General features: G+C 41.2%; 1 protein-coding gene across 3 annotated transcripts in view; it reads left to right on the top strand.

The window, feature by feature from the left end:
• The window catches only part of SH3D19 (SH3 domain containing 19), a 210245-nt gene that overhangs the window by 71938 nt on the left and 116674 nt on the right, over positions 1-21633 (top strand). The window contains exon 1 of one of the 3 annotated variants that reach the window (XM_055405618.2): positions 21486-21598. The exons of the other annotated variants lie outside the window; for them this stretch is intronic. The gene's annotated coding sequence lies outside the window, so the exon portion shown is untranslated. Of the gene's footprint in view, positions 1-21485; positions 21599-21633 lie in introns of those variants that run through there. 3 annotated transcript variants of the gene reach the window in all.

The following is a 21633-nucleotide window of genomic DNA, read 5'->3' on the forward strand; positions in this document are numbered from 1 at the left end:
ACTCTGTGCGACCCCATAGATGGCAGCCCACGAGGCTCCCCCATCCCTGGGATTCTCCAGGCAAGAACACTGGAGTGGGTTGCCATTTCCTTCTCCAATGTGTGAAAGTGAAAGTGAAGTTGCTCAGTCGTGTCCGACCCTTAGCGACCCCACGGACTGAAGCCTACCAGGCTCCTCCGTCCATGGGATTTTCTAGGCAAGAGTACTGGAGTGGCTTGCCATTGCCATCTCCGAATAACACAGTATAGTTAGGCCTTTTAAAAATAAACCTTGCATTTATGTTTAAATTTTAGTTTTAAATCTCCTTTTTTCTTATTGTTTCCTTTTAATTCTTTTGGTTGAAGTATAGTTGACATGCACTATCATATTAGTTTCAGGTGTACAACATAGTGATTCAACATTTAAATACATTACAAATTGATCACTACAGGTCTAGTAATCTGTTACCATACAGAGTTATCACAATATTATTGACTGTATTCCCTGTACTGTACATTACATCCCTGTGACTTTTTTACTTTATAATTGAAAGTTTGTACCGCTTAATCCTCTGGCCTATTTCATCCTCAACCCCTTATTGTTTTTTTCTTTAAGATAATTCTGAGAAAAAGCCATTTCTGTAATCTTAAGATAAGAATCAAGTATTAGCATCCTCACCCACGTGCAAATGCAGGAGACACAAGAGACACAGGTTCGATCTCTGGGTTGAGACTATCTCCTGTAGTAGGAAATGGCAACCCCAATCCTGTATTCTTGCCTGGAAAATTCCATGGATAGAGAGCCTGGAGGGCTGCAGCCCCATGGGGTTGCAAAAGTTGACGTGACTGAACACACGCAGACACACACACACACACACACACACACACACACCCATGGGGTTGCAAAAGTTGACGTGACTGAACACACGTAGACAGACAGACACACACACACACACCCTCCTTACACACACACACACACACACCCATGGGGTTGCAAAAGTTGACGTGACTGAACACACACAGACAGACAGACACACACACACACACACCCTCCTTACACACACACACACACACACACACACCCTCCTTTCTTCACACACACACACACACACACACACACACACACACACCCCTCCTTTCTTAACCTAGTTGTGAATTCTATTTTCCTTAGGTTAATTTTGATGTTTATGCCCTATTAAGGTTTTAAACAATTTCTCTAAAATTAAAGGTGTGATTCCACCAGAATCATGTATTGGGGTGTCTTCCAACTCAAGAAAATCCTTAAGCATTTTCTTTTTTTCAAGATGTGGAACGATTCTGTGGCTTCACAGTCAGATGTCCCTGTCTCATTTACTGTAGACTCTTAAAGGTAAAATCAGCTTTTATTTCCTTGTTATTAAATTTAGGATCTTGTAGCTATTTCAGTAACCCACAAAAATCACTTAGCCTCCCTACCAATCAGTGTCTGCTAATGTCTTGAAGATATGTATGTAACACTTTGGAGTTTAAATTCCACAATGCATCTTGAAAATCCATTGAGTTTTTCACTTTTTGAAGAGGAAATATTTGGAAATATACTTTCTGTTCAGTTCTTCTTACAAGGGTTTGAAAATCTGTTTATGGTTTGTCTCCTTTTTTAACAGTGATTCTCAAACCACATTACTCATTCTTCTCTAAGTTTATATGAAAGAATAACAGTTTTCCTCAATACTCAGGGAAAGAGTAATAAATTGAGAGTTTTTGAATATTCGTTTTTTCTCCAGCAGTTGTGATTTATTTAGGAAATAGCTTTGGAAAAATGGTAACAATGTTGATTACCACATGTTAGTCTCACATCTACTTATGACTTAATTTCTGCCAGTAGGCAACATGGTATGAATGCTTAAAACATTTAAAAACTTCATGTTGTCAGTGACATCTTACCAGAGGCGGGAATCATTTCAATTACCCCATATACCATTTGACTCCCACATCTTAATGGTGTTTGTGGAGAGAAACAGAAAGCAAGAGACATTTCTTTTTCCCTTGTATAGTGTACAGGCTTACATTTTTATTTGCTATAATAATATTTTTTATTTGATCATAACAGAGTACTCTCAATTTACATATTAAGTGATTTTTTCTTAAAATATTTGGATGCAGATTTCTAAAGAAGTGCACAAATTCTTGATTGCAGCATTATTTGCTCTTGGCATCATACAGTTGAGGAGAGAGAACCAGTGAGAAGGCTTTCATCTATACAATGCTTGTTTCTGGGGGAAAGGAAGAAAAGTGTGAAGCTATTCTGTTCTCTCTAAATCCTTTTACAATTTATCTAATAGTCAGAATTATTCTTATGGAATTAATCAGAGTGTCTTTCACCTGGAGTTATTACTGGAAATTTATTTTGCTTATTCGTTTTTACCCCCCTCGATTCCTTCATTTTAATTAGTTGTACTACTGTCAAAGCCAAATCTACATCTAGGAGACTTTCTTACAGCTTCTTATTGAAAGATCACTTGTCTTTTTTATTTCCCATGTATCATATTTAGAGAGTAAGAATCTTCTGGCCCTAGTTAAAAACAACCCCCATTATTATGGAAGCCACCATACCAGAGGCCTTATGTCTTAGGATATTGACATTAATTTCCCAATCACCTGTCACCCAAGGGTATAAAGAACCATTTAAAGTCATATAAAACCTATCCGTATACATACATCTTCCCCTTTCTCTTCCATTATTGTTTTTCTTTTCTTTTTACAACCAAAATTCTGACTTGTTAATAGAGATGTGATGTTTTTAGTCTCTTTCTGTATTTGTTTTAAAAGATCAGAAATGTGCTGTTGTGAAGAGCTATCTTGAGCATGAGATTGGAGTCACATAAGGTGAGTTCCAGTCTCAGTTCCACCCTTTTCTGATCCTGTGTCTCTGGGCTATTTATTTGTTGTTTAGTCACTAAGTCGTGTCCATCTCTTTGCAACCCTATGTAGCCCATCAGGGTCCTCTGTCCGTGGGATTTCCCAGGCAATATTGGAGTGGTTTGCCATTTCCTTCTTTAGGGGATCTTCCCAACCCAGGGACTGAACCTATATCTCCTGCTTTGCCAGGTGGATTCTTTACCACTAAGCCACCTGGGAAGCCCTGGGCAAGTTACTTACCCTCTGAGAACTTTAATTTCCACATTTTCAACTGAGAATAATTACAGGGCTGTGACAGTTAGGGTTGATGCATATGACACACTGAATGGAAGTAAGTACAGCTCAGATTATTACCAATTCTCTCCCATTTCGCATAGATCTGGTTGGTCAGGCCAGTATGTGGACTTTACAGATATTTTTCTTAAAGAACCAGAAATCCAGTTATGTGCAGTATTTTAAATTGGAAATCTGAACTTTTAAAACATGAATATTCAGGTAATGAATAGAAATTATTTGCCCAGCTCAGACATCTTGTTATAAGACACCCAAGTCAAAATCTTCTGTATTCTTAGCAATTTATGAGAGGGTATTTTATGTTTTATGGAGCTGAAGAAAACCCCTCAGAAACAGTGGGAAGGAATTTGAGGCCCTGGATTCAGTCTGTAAACAATACACTATCTGATGTTGAAATATAAGCGTGACTTGTCGTAAACAGGATTTCTGCAAATTTACTTTGTAGTTCATCAAACAAATGGGACTGCCAGCCTTCTGTTGTAGTGGGAAGAGCAGGGACTTTGGGGTTCTTCAAATCCAGGTTGAAAACTCATACTCATTTTTTATTTAACTAGCTTATCTGAGACTGTTTTCTCGTTAGTAATATGGGAAAGACTTGCATGATGGGGCTTCTGTGAAGATTAAGCAAGGATGTTTTAAGAATGCCTCTAATATAGTAAACACAGATAATCACGATGGTGTGATCACTCATCTAGAGCCAGACATCCTGGAAAGCAAAGTCAAGTGGGCCTTAGGAAGCATCACGAAGAACAAAGCTAGTGGAGATGATAGAATTCCAATTGAGCTATTTCAAATCCTAAAAGATGATGCTGTGAAAGTGCTACACTCAATATGCTAGCAAATTTGGAAAACTTAGCAGTGGCCACAGGACTGGAAAAGGTCCATTTTCCTTCCAATCCCAAAGTAAAGAAATGCCAAAGAATGCTCAAACTACCACACAATTGCACTCATCTCACACACTAACAAAGTAATTCTCAAAATTCTCCAAGCCAGGCTTCAGCAATACGTAAACCGTGAACTTCCAGATGTTCAAGCTGGATTTAGAATAGGCAGAGGAATCAGAGATCAAATTGCCAACATCCATTGGATCATTGAAAAGTGAGAAAATTCCAGAAAAATATCTACTTCTGCTTTATTGACTGTGCCAAAGCCTTTGACTGTGTGGATCACAACAAACTGTGGAAAATTCTGAAAGAGATGGGAATACCAGACCACCTGACCTGCCTCTTGAGAAATCTATATGAAAGTCAGGAAGCAACAGTAAGAACTAGACATGGAACAACAGACTGGTTCCAAATCGGGAAAGGAGTACTTCAAGACTGTTTATTGTCACCCTCTTTATATAGCTTCTATGCAGAATACATCATGAGAAATGCTGGGCTGGATGAAGCACAAGGTGGAATCAAGATTGCCAGGAGAAATATCAATAACCTCAGATATGCAGATGACACCACCCTTATGGCAGAAAGTGAAGACAAACTAAAGTGCCTCTTGATGAAAGTGAAAGAGGAGAGTGAAAAAGTTGGCTTAAAACTCAGCATTCAGAAAACTAAGGTCATGGCATCTGGTCCCATCACTTCATGGCAAATAGATGGGGAGACAATGGAAGCAGTGACAGACTTTATTTTGGGGGGCTCCAAATACACTGTATGCAGTGACTACAGCCATGAAATTAAAAGACGCTTGCTCCTTGGAAGAAAACTGTGACCAACCTAGATAGCATATTAAAAACAAGAGACATTACTTTGCCAACCAAGGTCCGTCTAGTCAAAGCTATGGTTTTTCCAGTAGTCTTGTATGGATGTAAGAGACTATAAAGAAAGCTGAGTGCCAAAGAATTGATGCTTTTGACCTGTGGTGTTGGAGAAGACTCTTGAGAGTCCCTTGGACTGCAAGGAGATCCAACCAGTCAATCCTAAAGTAAATCAACCCTGAATATTCATTGAAAGGACTGATGCTAAAGCTGAAACTCCAATACTTTGGTCACCTGATGCAAAGAGCTGACTCATTTGAAAAGACCCTGATGCTGGGAAAGATTGAAAGTGGGAGGAGAAGGGGATGACACAGGATGACGTGGTTGCATGGCATCACCCACTCAATGGACATGAGTTTGAGTAAACTCTGGTAGTTGGTGATGGACAGGGATGCCTCGCATGCTGCAGTCCCTGGGGTCACAAAGAGTCAGACAAGACTGAGCAACTGAACTGAACTGAGATGAATAACAGCTGTCATTGGTGGTGGTGTTGGCATACTAATTGCCAGTTCTCAAATGGATCTCAGTTGTTTTTTGTGACCTGGGACCCACAGAAATGAGCCCTTTGTGCAGCTTCCTATGCTTTTTTGTGATAATTGCATTGCCTCCGTACCCCAACTTAAACAGTGCATATTTAATCATATGAATACGTTTTTATGAATTCTGCAATTCTGAAGTAGCACTTCAAAATGCTTTCATTCCAAATAAAAATTATTTGAAGCCTTCCCATGGTAACTCACAATCTCTTCTCTATGAATTAATAACAGCCGTCACCTGCTGCCCCCTCCAAAAAAACACAAAACAACACAAAGCCTGTCCAGTTTGCAGAGGTATTGGGGAGGTTTCATTCCAGTGTATTCAATGACAGATACTTATGTTTACCTACTATGTGTAGGTGGCTCTGCCAGGCATTATAGGGCCTACAAGGCCTTGTCTTGGAGGAACTAAGAGCATGAAGAGATAGATAAAGGGCATTTTTTTATTGGTTTTTAAGAATTGTGTGTAATTGCTTTGCAGTGTTGTATCAGTTTCTGCTGTACAAGAACATTAATCAGCTTTGTGTACACAAATACCGCCTTCCTCCCATCCCATCTCCATCTCACCCCTCCAGGTGTCAAAGAGCACCGAGCTGAGCTCCCTGTTGTTGTTGTTTAGTTGCTAAGTCGTTTTCTGACTCTTGCAATTCCATGGACTGTAGCCTGCCAGGGGATTTTCCAAGCAAGAATACTGATGTGGGTAGGGAATTCTCCAGGGAATCTTCCTGACCCAGGGATTGAACCCGCATCTCCTGCATTGATGGTGGATTTTTTGTTTTTAACCGCTGAGCCGCCAGAGACGCCCTGAGCTCCGTGTGTCAAATAGCGGTTTCTCACTAGCTATCTATTTTACACCTGGTAGTGTATGTATGTCCACGCTACTCTCTCAGTTCATGCCTCCCTCTCCTTCCGCCACTGAGTCCACAGTCCATTCTCTACATCTGCGTCTCTATTCCTGCTCTGTGAACAGGTTCATCTGTACCCTTTTCTAGGTTCCTCGTATATGCCTTAATATATGGTGTTTATTTTTCTGACTGCTTCACTCTGTATGTCCATCCACATCTCTACAAATGACCCAATTTTGTTTCTTTTTATGGCTGAGTAATGTTCCCTTGTATGTATATACCATATCTTCTGATTAGAATTGTAACGTGAGTCACAATGTGCTAAGTGCCAACAGGTCCGGGGCACTATGTGTGTTGGTGGGAGTGGAGGGGAGCATTATTTCTGTCCATGGGAAACATAAGGCTTCAACCAGAGATGGCAGGTGCCTCTGGAGCTTCCTCTCGCCCAAAGGTCATGTGTGTTGAGAACTGTAAATAGGAAGACCTGAGCCACACAGCTGAAGAGCAGAGAAGGCTCCTGGCAGCACTTTGGAGGTGCTGGTGTGGGTAGCAGCTTGTTAATGGAATGGAGAGGAAGGAGCCAGGTAGGCTGGAACTTGCAGGAAGTCACGTGCTGTTGTGCAAAGAATAGGTTCTCTACCCTTCTGTAAGGTGATGTGGCAAGGCCTTTTTCATCATTTCAGATTAGAGGCCAAGACTCCCCCACTGTGTTTGAAGATTCAGATCAGAAACTCCTCATCTATGTAGGAGGTTCGCCCACCAGAGTGATGTGCCTGGTATTTGGATAGTGTGATCTTCCCTTTGTTTCCTGCTTCCCCAGGTAATGGTTGCAGTGGTTTCTGTTATTTGCTCACTTTACAGAGTCAGTTCTAGAAAGGTAAAACCTTGTTGCGACATCTGCAAAATCACCCTGAACTAAAGGAAGGTGAGAATGGACCTTTTGCCCTTAAAGGGTAGAGAAGGAAATGGCAACCCACTCCAGTACTCTTGCCTGGAACATCCCATGGACAGAGGAGCCTGGTAGGCTGCAGTCCACGGGGTCGCGAAGAGTTGGACACAACTGAGCGACTTCACTTTCCCTTTTCACTTTCACGCATTGGAGAAGGAAATGGCAACCCACTCCAGCATTCTTGCCTGGAGAATCCCAGGGGCAGAGGAGCCTGGTGGACTGCTGTCTATGGGGTTGCACAGAGTCGGACACGACTGAAATGACTTCGCAACAACAGCAGCCCTTCAAGAAGGGAAAAACCATCTTTATTTTTATCCTAATAGTTGAAAAGGCAACTTGTGGTTAGAGATGTTACCTATCCTTTGATAACTTGAAATAACACATTTAATCTTTGTTTTCTGGATGCTTGTGAAAGAAATCCATACCATCCTAAAATATGGAAGCAGATTTCAATAATTTCAGAAACAGATACAGTATCTGTATTTAATCTATTTAGTTTCTTTCTTTATATCACTCATTCATGCTCCTCAGGAAATTCATGTTAGAATTCTTGAGTCTCAGAAAATGACTTTGAGGGCTTAACACCCTCAGAATGAACTTTAACCAGAAAAGACTTGGAAGGATGGGAGGGGTGGTGATCCTTGGCTGGCACAGGTTTTCATCCTGAAGGCACTACCTCTGTCTGCCTTTTAGTTCTTTCTCTCCCTTCTGCTGCTTACTTTTAGGGCTTATTTGTCACTTCTGTCAGAGGCTACAATGGGAAAATGAAAAAAAGTCAAAATTACTTATTAATTTTTCATACTAGCCCTTGGTTCAAAAGAAGGGGGAAGGGAAAGAGACTGGAGCTGCTGGATGAGGGAAGACTTGACAATTATTTATTAGTACATTCCTGCCCTCTTGACCAGTAATAGGCTAGCAAAAAATCCTACAGCATTAAAATAATCCATATTGGACAAAGAATGATTACCTTCTGGATAATTCTACCCACAGTATTATGAACTCTGTGAATATTGTGTATCCCTCATATTATCATCATAGTATCGAACATTTATTGAGCATTTATCATGGTCAGCCACCACACTATCCTTTATATGCATCTCTTCATTTAATCCTTATTCAGCATGATGAGATGGGTGATGATTTTCCCACCTTTTACAGACGTGGATGCTGAGGCTTACAAAGGCTACTACCTTCCTGAGGTCATTCAGGTAATAAACAGTGGAGCGAGAACTCAAAACAAGGCCTGTCTGATCTAGCGTTTCTGCTCTTAAGCTCTATCTAGGTTGGCATCATGAAATAGCAGCTGATTTCCCATCATGGCTGCAACCCATTAGTAGAGACCCAGAGGCACTACATGCACTCACCTTTTTTTGTGGAACCTCTAATTCTAAAATGCACAAATTAACCCAAACATTGCAAAATCAAAGGTAAGTAAGTGATGGGGTTAAAGAAAGGACATATTTACTATTATCTTCAAAGATCAGGGTTTGACCTGTGTGGGTACCATGCCTTGTCCTTTACCAGCTGGAGTTCAGTTCATTAGAGAAGTGCTGCCCACATATCAGATGTGGTGCTGGACACTGAGCTGTAAATACTAGCTTTGTAAAGGAACCTTGGGTGCCCAGGGGAGGGCATGGTGATAATGAGATGATACTGGTCATATTAAGGCACCAGATATCATGTCTGATTATGTAAGAAACGTTTCACCCTAAAATTAGTTTGGGAAATGCTAGTTAAACAAAGGTAAACAAAAATTTTAATTGCAAGATTTTTTAGAGCCTTTGAGGTACTAATATGCTTTGTAACTAGCCTAGAGGTTTCTATATTAATAAATTGGGAACTACTGAAAGCAATCCCTGTTATTGGGTCACTTCCTCAGTTTACCTTTCTTGAAGCATATCTTATTCCAGGTAAAATTTACACCTCCTTTAGAAAAGCCCTTGGGAGTGGCCTAGTATTTTAAAAATGGGTCTGATATTTTTAATTTGGCAGTAGGGGGAATAGAGATTTATACTAAACTAAAAGGTCTCTTTATCCCTTCTTAAATCGCAAGTTTCACTTGCTGAAAAAAGTGAGATTCTGTAACAAGAAGAGTTGTGAAAGTAATTACTAAGAGACTCAGTAGGGGGCTTGCGGTGGGAGAGGCAGTGAGGATTGAGGACACCTTGCTGCGAAGCCTGCTTCCATCTGCTCCCCTTGTCGCCTTCCTTCCAGGCCCTTAGTGGCACTGATGAAATGCCCATCTTCCTAACGTTTCTGCTGAATTCACTTTGGGGTGAAAAGGAGCAGTGTGGATGGTGGCTTCAATTTTCACCTCTGAAACTGCACTCAACAATCAAAATGATTCAGTTGAACTATTTGAAGGAAGAATTATTAAAAAGAAGTAGCAGCCTGTTATCAAATAGCTGATTCTTCTTGCAGTTCAAATGTGCTGTGTAGGTTTTTATCTTCTGTGTGGAGTTTGGTTTGGTGAGAGCTACTTTGAGACAGAAGAATAGACCAAATGTGGGTCATTTTAGTGCAGAGATGACTCAAACCACTAGGGTGTAAAAACTACGGGACTTCTGTGTGTGTGTGTGCTCAGTCGTGTCTGACTCTTTGTGACCCCACCGACTGTAGCCCACCAGGTTCCTCTACTCATGGACTTTTCCCGGCAAGAATAGTGGAGTGAGTGGGTTGCCATTTCCTTCTCCAGGGCGTCTTCCCGACCCCGGGATCTAACCCACTTCTCTTACATCTCCTGCATTGTCAGGCAGATTCTTTACTACTAGTGCCACCTGGGAATTTAAAATGGGAATTTTAAGGAGACACTTTTTTTTTTTTTAGCAATGTCAGATATATCAAGGAGCCAACTATAGCCTGAAGGATGCAGGTGGAAGGAATTGAGAGGGCTTTGGATGTTACCATTATCAACAAACATTTGCAGAGGGTGACTGTGAAGCAGAGTCTGAGTCCTACTTTCATCACCCACACTGACAGGTGGTAGACACAAGCCTGATACTAAATAATAATACAGCAGCATTTAGTATTGCTGAATGTCACGTGACTGGTAGGGCTTGTATAAGAGTTCTGATAGGATGTGTTAGGCAGAATGATGCTCCCCGCTTGAAGATGTCATGGTCTAATCCCCAGAACCTGTGACTGTGTTATATCACATGGCAAAGAAGAACAAGGTTCCTTATCCACTGATCTTGATGTAACGTTATTTTGGATTATCCCAGCAGGCCCAATGTAATCAATAATAAGGCATCTATACATTGGGAAGGGGAGACAGAAGAAGTCAGAGATTCAAGGATGCTACATTGTTGGAGGAAGGGACCACACGCCCAGGGAATGCAGGTGACCTCAAGAAGTTGAAAAGGGCAGGGAAACTGATACTCCGCTAGAAACTCCAGAAGGAATATAACCATGCGCACACCTCGATTTTAGCCTCGTAAAACCTATTATAACTTTCTGTAAGATAATAAATACATCGTTGTTGTTGTCAGCCACCAGGTTTTAAGTTAATTTCTTACAGCAGTGATTGTTGTTGTTAGTGTTGCTCAGCCACTCAGGCGTGCCCAATCTTTGCGGCCCCATGAACCACACCACGACTGGCGTCCCTGTCCTTCTCCATCTTCCAGAGTTTGCTCAAGCTCATGTCCATTGCGTCAGTGGTGTCATCCAACTATCTCGTCTGTCGTCCCCTTCTCCTCCTGGCTTCAATCTTTCCCAGCATCGGGGTCTTTTATAATGAGTGACTCTTCACATCAGGTGGCCAAAGTATTGTAGCTTCAGCTTCAGCATCAGTGATAGGAAACTAATACAAGGATGCTGAAGAGAAAGAAGAGTCAAGGATGGTTTCATGAAGAAGATAGTTCTTGAGCCAGGTATGGAAGACAGGAAGAATACTCATAACAGAATTAGAGTCATCAAGTTTGTGTTCCAGATACTGAGCTAACCTCCTTATACTTTTTAGTTCATTTATCTGCACAAAAACTCTATAAAGATACAATTCTTTCCATTTTGTAGATGAGAAAACTGAGGTTTAGAGAGGTTAAGTAACTTATGTAATCACTAATGTTCAGTACTAGTCACTCAGTTCAGTTCAGTTCAGTCGCTCAGTCATCTCTGACTCTTTGCAACCAAATGGACCACAGCACGCCAGGCCTCCCGGTCCATCACCAACTCCCAGAGTTGACTCAAATTCATATCCATTGAGTCAGTGATGCCATCCAAACATCTCATCCTCTGTCGTCCCCTTCTCATCCCACCTATCATTCCCAGCATCAGGGTCTTTTCAAATGACTCAGTTCTTCACATCAGGTGGCCAAAGTATTGGAGTTTCAGCTTCAACATCAGTCCTTCCAATGAACACTCACGACTGATCTCCTTCAGGATAGACTGGTTGGATCTCCTTGCAGTCCAAAGGACTCTCAAGAGTCTTCTCTAACACCACAGAGCAAAAGCATCAAGTCTTCAGCCCTCAGCTTTCTTTATATTCCAACTCTCACATCCATACATCACTAATGGAAAAACTATAGCCTTGACTAGATGGACCTTTGTTGGCAAAGTAATGTCTCTGCTTTTTAACATGCTGTCTAGGTTGGTCATAACTTTCCTTCAAAGAAGCAAGTGTCTTTTAATTTCATGGCTGCAGTCACCATCTGTAGTATATTTGAAGCCCCCCCAAATAAAGTCAGCCACTGTTTCCATTGTTTCCCCATCTATTTGCCATGAAGTGATGGGACCAGATGCCATGATCTTAGTTTTCTGACTGTTGAGCTTTAAGCAAACTTTTTCACTCTCCTCTTTCACTTTCATTAAGAGGCTCTTTAGTTCTTCTTTGCTAAGGGTGGTGTCATCTGCATATCTGAGGTTATTGATATTTCTCCCGGCAATCTTGATTTCACCTTGTGCTTCCTCCAGTCCGCATTTCTCATGATGTACTCTGCATATAAGTTAAATAAGCAGAGTGACAATATACAGCCTTGATGTACTTCTTTTCTGATTTGGAACCAGTCTACTGTTCCATGTCCAGTTCTAACTGTTGCTTCCTGACAGATTTCTCAAGAGGCAGGTCAGGTGGTCTGGTATTCCCATCTCTAAGAATTTTCCACAGTTCATTGTCATCCACACAGTCAAAGGGCTTGGCATAGTCAATAAAGCAAAAATAGATGTTTTTCTGGAACTCTCTCTTTTTCGATGATCCAGCGGATGTTGGCAATTTGATCTCTTGTTCCTCTGCCTTTTCTAAAACCAACTTGAACATCTGGAAGTTCATGGTTCACATATTGTTGAAGCCTGGCTTGGAGAATTTTGAACATTAGTTTGCTAGTGTGTAAGGTGAGTGCAATCATGTGGTAGTTTGAGCATTCTTTGGCATTGATTTTCTTTGGGATTGGAAGGAAAACTGACCTTTTTCCAGTCCAGTGGCCACTGCTGAGTTTTCCAAATTTGCTGGCATATTGAATATAGCACTTTCACAGCATCATCTTTTAGGATTTGAAATAGCTTAACTGGAATTCCATCACCTCCACTAGCTTTGTTCGTAGTGATGCTTCCTAAGGCCCACTTGACTTCACATTCCAGAATGTCTGGCTCTAGGTGAGTGGTCACACCATTGTGATTATTTAGGTCATGAAGATCTTTTTTGTACAGTTCTTCTGTGTATTCTTGCCACCTCTTCTTAATATCTTCTGCTTCTGTTAGGTCCATACCATTTCTGTCCTTTATTGAGCCCATCTTTGCATGAAATGTTCCCTTGGTATCTCTCATTTTCTTGACGATATCTCTAGTCTTTCCCATTCTATTGTTTTCCTCTCTTTCTTTGCACTGATCACTGAGGAAGGCTTTCTTATCTCTCCTTGCTATTCTTTGGAACTCTGCATTCAGATGCTTATATCTTTCCTTTTCCCCTTTGCTTTTGGCTTCTCTTCTTTTCACAGCTATTTGTAAGGCCTCCTCAGACAAGCATTTTGCTTTTTTGCATTTCTTTTTCTTGGGGATGGTCTTGGTCCCTGTCTCCTGTACAAGGTCACGAACCTCCGTCCAGAGTTCATCAGGCACTCTATCTATCAGATCTAGTCCCTTAAATCTATTTCTCACTTCCACTGTATAATCATAAGGGATATGATTTAGGTCATACCTGAATGGTCTGTTTTCCCTACTTTCTTCGATTTAAGTCTGAATTTGGCAATAAAGAATTCACGATCTGAGCCACAGTCAGCTCCTGGTCTTGTTTTTGCTGACTATATAAAGCTTCTCCATCTTTGGCTGCAAAGAATATAATCAATCTGATTTCATTGTTGACCAGCTGGTGATGTCCATGTTTTCTCTTGTGTTGTTGGAAGAGGGTATTTGCTATGACCAGTGCATTTGCTTGACAGAACTCTATTAGCCTTTGCCCTGCTTTATTCTGTACTCTAAGGCAAATTTGCCTGTTACTCCAGGTGTTTCTTGACTTCCTTCTTTTGCATTCCAGTTCTCTATAATGAAAAGGACATCTTTCTTGGGTGTTAGTTCTAGAAAGTCTTGTAGGTCTTTATTGAACCCTTCAACTTCAGTTTCTACAGCATTCCTAGTTGAGGCATAGACTTGGATTACCGTGATATTGAATGGTTTGCCTTGGAAATGAACGGAGATCATTCTGTCGTTTTTGATATTGCATCCAAGTACTGCATTTCAGACTATAGTTGACAATGATGGCTACTCCATTTCTTCTAAGGGATTCTTGCCCACAGTAGTAGATATCAGTTCAGTTCACTTCAGTTGCTCAGTCGTGTCCGACTCTTTGCGACCCCATGAATCACAGCACGCCAGGCCTCCCTGTCCATCACCAACTCCCGGAGTTCACTCAAACTCATGTCCATCCAGTCGGTGATGCCATCCAGCCATCTCATTCTCTGTCGTCCCCATCTCCTCCCACCCCCAATCCCTCCTAGCATCAGACTCTTTTCCAGTGAGTCAACTCGTCGCATGAGGTGGCCAAAGTATTGCAGTTTCAGCTTTAGCATCAGTCCTTCGAATGAACACCCAGGATTGATCTCCTTTAGAATGGACTGGTTGGATCTCTTTAGTCCATGGGACTCTCAAGAGTCTTCTCCAGCGCCACAGTTCAAAAGCATCAATTCTTTTGCGATCAGCTTTCTTCACAGTCCAGCTCTCACGTCCATACATGACCACTGCAAAAAATATAGCCTTGACTAGACAGACCTTGGTTGGCAAAGTAATGTCTCCGCTTTTTAATATGCTATCTAGGTTGGTCATAACTTTCCTACCAAGGAGTAAGCATCTTTTAATTTCCTGGCTGAAATCAACATCTGCAGTGATTTTGGAGCCCAAAAAATAAAGTCTGACACTGCTTCCACTGTTTCCCCATCTATTTCCCATGAAGTGATGGGACCAGATGCCATGATCTTAGTTTTCTGAATGTTGAGCTTCAAGCCAACCTTTTCACTCTCCTCTTTCACTTTCATCAAGAGGCCTTTGGGTTCCTCTTCACTTTCTGCCATAAGGGTGGTGTCATCTACATATCTGAGGTTATTGATATTTCTCCCGGCAATCTTGATTCCAGCTTGTGCTTCTTCCAGCCCAGTGTTCCTCATGATATAATCTGCATATAAGTTAAATAAGCAGGGTGACAAGATACAACCTTGACGTACTCCTTTTCCTATTTGGAACCAGTCTGTTGTTCCATGTCCAATTCTAACTGTTGCTTCCTGACCTGCATGCAGGTTTCTCAAGAGGCAGGTCAGGTGGTCTGGGATTCCCATCTCTTTCAGAATGTTCCACAGTTTATTGTAATCTGAGTTAAATTCACCCATTCCAGTCCACTGATTTCTTAAATGTCAACGTTCACTCTGGCCATTTTTTGTTTGACCACTTCCAATTTGCCTTGATTCATGGACCTAACATTCCAGGTTCCGATACATTATTGCTCTTTACCGCATCAGACCTTGTTTCCATCACCAGTCACATCCACAACTGGGTGTTGTTTTTTCTTTGCCTCCATCTCTTCATTCTTTCTGGAGTTATTTCTCCACTGGTATCCAATAGCATATTGGGCACCTACCGACCTGGGGAATTCATATTTGAGTGTCCTATCTTTTTGCCATTTCTTTTGTTCATGGGGTTCTCAAGGCAGGAATACTGAAGTGGTTTGCCATTCCCTTCTCCAGTGGACTGCATTTTGTTAGAACTCTCCACTAAGACCATCGATCTTTGGTGGCCCTACATAGCATGGCTTAGTTTCACTGAGTTAGACAGGGCTGTGGTCCATGTGATTAGATTGGTTGGTTTCCTGTGATTGTGGTTTCAGTCTGTCTGCCCTGTGATGCCCTCTCTCAGTGCCTATCATCTTACTGGGGTTTCTCTTACCTTGGACGTGGGATATCTCTTCACGGCTGCTCCAGCAAAGGGCAACCACTGCTCCTTACTAGTCACTACTTCTAGTTAATAGTCCTAGTCACTACTTCTACTTAATAGCTGTCCTTTTAACCCTAGATGGCAGCTGACATTTACTGACTGCTCAGCTATGCACAGGCAAGGTCCTAAGGATGCATCTGTCATTACCTCATGGAATTCTCTGAGGGTCTAGGGCACGTAGTGATTTGTAATTTTTCTGAGGATTTATCTGCCCAAGCAATACAGCTGAATTGGAGAGGATGAGACAGGAACCAAAAAATTGAGTCAAGACATCACCATCCAGACAAGTGTTGATCATAACCTAAAATGTAGGCAAAAGGAGTGGGCATGGGAAGGATTCCATGAGACAGCCTACTTCTTTATTGAAACCTAACTCGTAAGTTGAACAAACTTCCGTTCTGATTTCCCCCTCCCTGTGATTACTGTGCTACCTTTGCATGAGTTGAGGCATTTAATAATTAGAATTAATGAAAGGCGTCAGTATTGGCAGTGCTGTCAACCAGACTTTTCCGGTTACCCACAGAAGCATGGGCAGTGCTGTGTAAACATCACTTATAGATGTCTTTCACTCCTTGGATCAAGAGAGTAGTAACTTTCTTAAGTTCAACAACAGATATATTGGGTTGGCCTAAAAGCTCATTCGGGTTTTTCATAAGCTGTTACAGAAAAATACAAACCAACTGTTTTGGCCAACCCAGTAGATGTATTGAAAGTTTACCATTTAAAAGAACAATACACTAGTCGCTTACAAATAGCTGTGAATAGAAGAGAAACAAAAGGCTAAGGAGAAAAGGAAAGATATACTGATTTGAATGCAGAGTTCCAAAGAATAGCAAGGAGAGATAAGAAAGCTTTTGTCAAAAATCAATGCAAAGAAATAGAGGAGAACAATAGAATGGGAAAGACTAGAGATCTCTTAAAAAATTAGAGAGCAAGGGAACATTTCCTGCAAAGATGGGCACAATCCTATGGACCTAACAGAAGGAGAAGATATTAAGAAGAGGTGGCAAGAATACACAGAAGTATACCAAAAAAAAAAAGATCTTCATGACCAGATAATCACAACGGTGTGATCACTCACGTAGAGCCAAACATCCTGGAATGCAAAGTCAAGTAGGCCTTAGGAAGCATCACTACGAACAAAGCTAGTGGAGGTGATGGAATTCCAGTTGAGCTATTTCAAATCCTGAAGATGATGCTGTGAAAGTGTTGCACTCAATATGCCAGCAAATTTGGAAAACTCAGCAGTGGCCACAGGACTGGAATAGGTCAGTTTTCATTCCAATCCCAAAGAAAGGCAGTGCCAAAGAATGCTCAAACTACTGCACAATTGCACTCATCTCACACGCTAACAAAATAATGCTCAAAATTCTCCAAGCCAGGCTTCAAAAGTATATGAACCGTGAACTTCCGGATATTCAAGCTGGTTTCAGAAAAGGCAGAGGAACCAGAGATCAAATTGACAACATCTGTTGGATTATTAAAAAAGCAAGAGAGTTCCAGAAAATCATCTGCTTTATTGACTATGCCAAAGCCTTTGACTGTATGGACCACAACAACCTGTGGAAAATTCTTAAGAGCTGGGAATACTAGACCACCTGACCTGCCTCTTCAGAAATCTGTATGCAGGTCAGGAAGCAACAGTTAGAACTGGACATGGAACAGCAGACTGGTTCCAAATCGGAAAAGGAGTACATCAAGGCTGTATATTGTCACCCTGCTTATTTAACTTTTATGCAGAGTACATCATGAGAAATGCAGACTGGAGGAAGCACAAGGTGAAATCAAGATTGCCGGGAGAAATATCAATAACCTCAGATATGCAGATGACACCACCCTTAGCAAAGAAGAACTAAAGAGCCTCTTGATGACCATGAAAGAGGAGAGTGAAAAAGTTGGCTTAAAGCTCAACATTCAGAAAACTAAGATCATGGCATCTGGTCCCATCACTTCATGGCAAATAGATGGGGAAACAGTGGAAACAGTGAGAGACTTTATTTTTTTGGGCTCCAAATACACTGCAGATAGTGACTGCAGCCATGAAATTAAAAGACGCTTACTCTTTGGAAGGAAAGTTATGACTAACCTGGACAACATATTAAAAAGCAGAGACCTTACTTTGCCAACAAAATCCATCTAATCAAAGCTATGGTTTTTCCAGTAGTCGTGTATGGATATGAGATTTGAAGTATAAAGAAAGCTGAGGGCTGAAGACTTGATGCTTTTGAACTGTGGTGTTAGAGAAGACTCTTGAGAGTCTCTTGTACTGCAAGGAGATCCAACCAGTCTATCCTAAAGGAAATCAGTCCTGAATATTCATCGGAAGGACCCATGCTGAAGCTGAATCTCTAATACTTTGGCCGCCTGATGTGAAGAACTGACTCATTGGAGACGACCCTGATGCTGGGAAAGATTGAAGGCAGGAGGAGAAGGGGATGACACAGGATGAAATGGTTGGATGGCATCACTGACTCAGTGGACATGAGTTTGAGTAAACTCTGGGAGTTGGCAATGGACAGTGAGGCCTGGTGTGCTGTGGCCCATGGGGTCGCAAAGAGTCAGACACGACTGAGCAACTGAAGTGAACTGAACTGATAGTAGTCACTGTGGAAGTCTCAAAAGTGCCTAAAAATCAGTTTGGAAAGACACCTGAACAAGGGTGGGGAATTGTAATTAGAATGAGGAGGTGACTAGGTATTAGGTGGGTCAGTAATTTGTAGAATGAATCCTGGGTTCTTTCCAAGTAGACAGACATATTTGTCATTTTCTCAGGAAATGACATTTAAAGATTTTAGGAAAGCTTCTGAAACTCTCATCTGAGACATATAAAATTCCATCCATGTACTATTGAGGAGAACCAGTTTTGCCATGTTTTGAAGACTCATTAAAGTAAGATTTGTGATCCCTGAGTATCTTCTCTCTTCTCATGGAGGAATTCATTGTTTTACTTATTCTGTTTGCCATAAGGTGCAAAGAATTCTTCTTCAGAATGTGTAAATCTTTTAGTTAATACTGACTGGCATTGATCATTCTTTAAAATAACGTAAGCTATTCATATATACTCCCAAGCTGGAATGTGTAAGTAATGCTTGCAAGCCTGATGTGGAATCCCTTCACAAATAATAGTCATTGTGCTGCTGCTGCTGCTAAGTCGCTTCAGTCGTGTCTGATTCTGTGCCACACCATAGCCATTGGCCCAACAGGCTCCCCCGTCCCTTAGATTTTCCAGGCAAGAACACAGGAGTGGGTTGCCATTTCCTTCTCCAATGCATGAAAGTGAAAAGTGAAAGTGAAGTCACTCAGTCGTGTCCGACTCTTAGCGACCCCATGGACTACAGCCCACCAGGCTCCTCCGTCCATGGGATTTTCCAGGCAAGAGTACTGGAGTGGGTTGCCATTGCCTTCTCCGAATAGTCATTCTAAAGAGAGATATTAGCACTCCAACATGAAATACAAGAGAGATTCCTACTCGATTTTGAGTGTGTCTATGTATTCTCACTCCTAGGGACTGAGTCTTCCCACTAATTTCAAAGAATGACTTAGGACCTTTTGTTGCCCACTTGAGTTAGTAGTATAAGTCCTGACCCAGTGGGATTTGATTGATTAGAACCAGATCGTCAAAGCCCTCATTTCTTACAGTAGATTCTACTAAGTTCTGAGTTGGCCATTCTTCATTTTAATCAAAGCAAAAGAGGACATCTGCATTTTTGTCATCTTCATTTCAAACTGTTATATTTATTAGATTCAGAGTCACCCTGAATAATTAGCATCAGTAGACTCTGTCTCTCCATTTCCAAAAAGCTGTCGCTGCCAGTATAAGGGCCTATTTCTACAATGGTGGTATACCATCTAGATATATAAACATTGGAATCCTGAATGTCCATATTACTTAGGACCAGGAGTCATGATGGCAGGAACATCTGGCCATCTGGAGCTCTCAGACCCGTGGAAGCTTCCCAGTTCTGTCCTGATTCTTGTCCCTCTCGGTGTGCCCACCGTTCCCTCAGTTGTCCCTACACCATCCACACACGCACGGTCTTGAACACCCTTTGCACCAGTTCTGCCTGTGTTCTGCGTTTGTTGTTCTTTCAGGGTGTCCTTCCATTTCCTCAGTTATCTTTATTAACCAGGAGATGTGGATGAGTGGGAGCAGGAAATCTAAGGTCTCTCTCTGTCTCTTGCATGGCATGTGTGTGTGTGTGTGTGTGTGTTTGTGTGTGAGAGAGAGAGAGATAGAGAATCAGTGACTGAAACCTACAAAGCTGTACACTTTCACGCAGCCATCCAGCCATGCCAACTTTCACCTTGAAAGTATACTGTCAATCTGCTCAGCTCCTGGAGCTAGTGCATTGTCCACAGGAAATGTGCAGCATTGGGTAACTAAATTTTAGAGTTAAGCCATTCTTTTTAGGAATTTATTTTTAATTGAGGATAGTTGCTTTGTAATATTGTATTGGCTTCTGCCAATGAAAATCAAAACTACGATGGGGTATCACCTCACACCGGTCAGAATGACTGTCTTCAAAAAAAAAAATCTACAAACAATAAATGCTGGAGAGGGTGTGGAGAAAAGGGAACCCTCTTGCACTGTTGTTGGAAATGTACATTGATGCAACCACTATGGAGAACAGTATGGAGATTCCTTAAAAAATTAGGAAGAAAACTACCATATGACCCAGCAATCCTGCTACTGGGCATATACCCTGAGAGAACCGTAATTGAAAAAGGCCATTCTTATTTTTAATAACTCTTTTCTTTGTGGAAATGGTGAGGTTTGGGGCTAGTAAGTTATCTAAGTATGTAAAGATTTGGGAAGCCTTTGCAAGAATTTTCTTTCATAATTATTTAAAACTTAGAACTCTGAAAAATTGGGGGGAATATGCTAAAGAGTACTTGATTTGAAATAAATAGAAACCATACGCTTAAAGCACTGTATATAGTAAAGATGAAATGTCCATGTTTGCTGTAGATGTGTTCTCATTTTTCTTAAGGGAATTTTAATCCAAATGTTTTATTATTGTTGGCAAGATCCAGATTCTGAATCTGCCCTCAGTGCTTTGTTTTGTTCAGTCTCAGCTTTTGGATCAAAATAACCACTTATTATTTTGCCAGAAATTCAGCATTAACACTAATGTATTTTTTGACATTTGCACAATAGTCTCGGCTGTCATGAGAATTACTTTGCTTAAAATAAGTATGTTAAAATGCAGACACACAGCATGCACACAGTTCCTGTTTATATGTTTTCAAGCTTAAAGATGACTTATGGAAAAATGTGAAGTCCAGTTATTTATGTATTTTAAGAAAAAAGATTAAGCCAAGAACATGAATCTTAATTTGTTTTCCATTGCCAAGAGATAGGGGGGGTACTGTAAGTAATGGATAATTTACCCTAACCCTCAAATTATCAAATATTTGGGTCTTTAGGAGTAACATGTTATAAGCACTGTGCATGCATATTTATGTGGAAATGTAACACATGTGCACTAACAGTGAATTTGGGAGGAAATGTTTAAAATGTCCTCCAACAGATTATCAAGTTATTTTCTCCAATTTTAATTACTTCTCCACAGGGAAGTACAGTGGGAAGGTATTTGTATTTTCTTAGAGCAGAAACTATTAGAATATTGGTAGAATTTCCTGTTTTAACCAAGAATGAAGGAGAACTATGAGCCATTTGCTTCCTGAATGGCTGCATTCCAGCTGTGCAGACTGATCGCAGCACATCTGCCAATCAGAACAGGCCCTGGAGGGAACCTTGGAGGCTGAGTCTTGTTTACATGCATCGTGACTCTGTTTCTCCCCTCCTCCTGTGTGCTGTGTGTCTAGGAAGGTTTGTAGGGGAATTCGCTATTACGCGCCTAAATGAGCTGTATGAAACTAAGACACCAGCCACAGCAAATTGTATTTCGGGCAGACTTAGCTCATCTTAGTGACAGGTAAGAGCTGTTACTTTGTTATGAGGATAGCTGAT

Source organism: Moschus berezovskii, chromosome 19, assembly GCF_049115385.1.
Source record: "Moschus berezovskii isolate FMDL1 chromosome 19, NW_MosBer_1.0, whole genome shotgun sequence".
NCBI classification, from domain to species: domain Eukaryota; kingdom Metazoa; phylum Chordata; class Mammalia; order Artiodactyla; family Moschidae; genus Moschus; species Moschus berezovskii.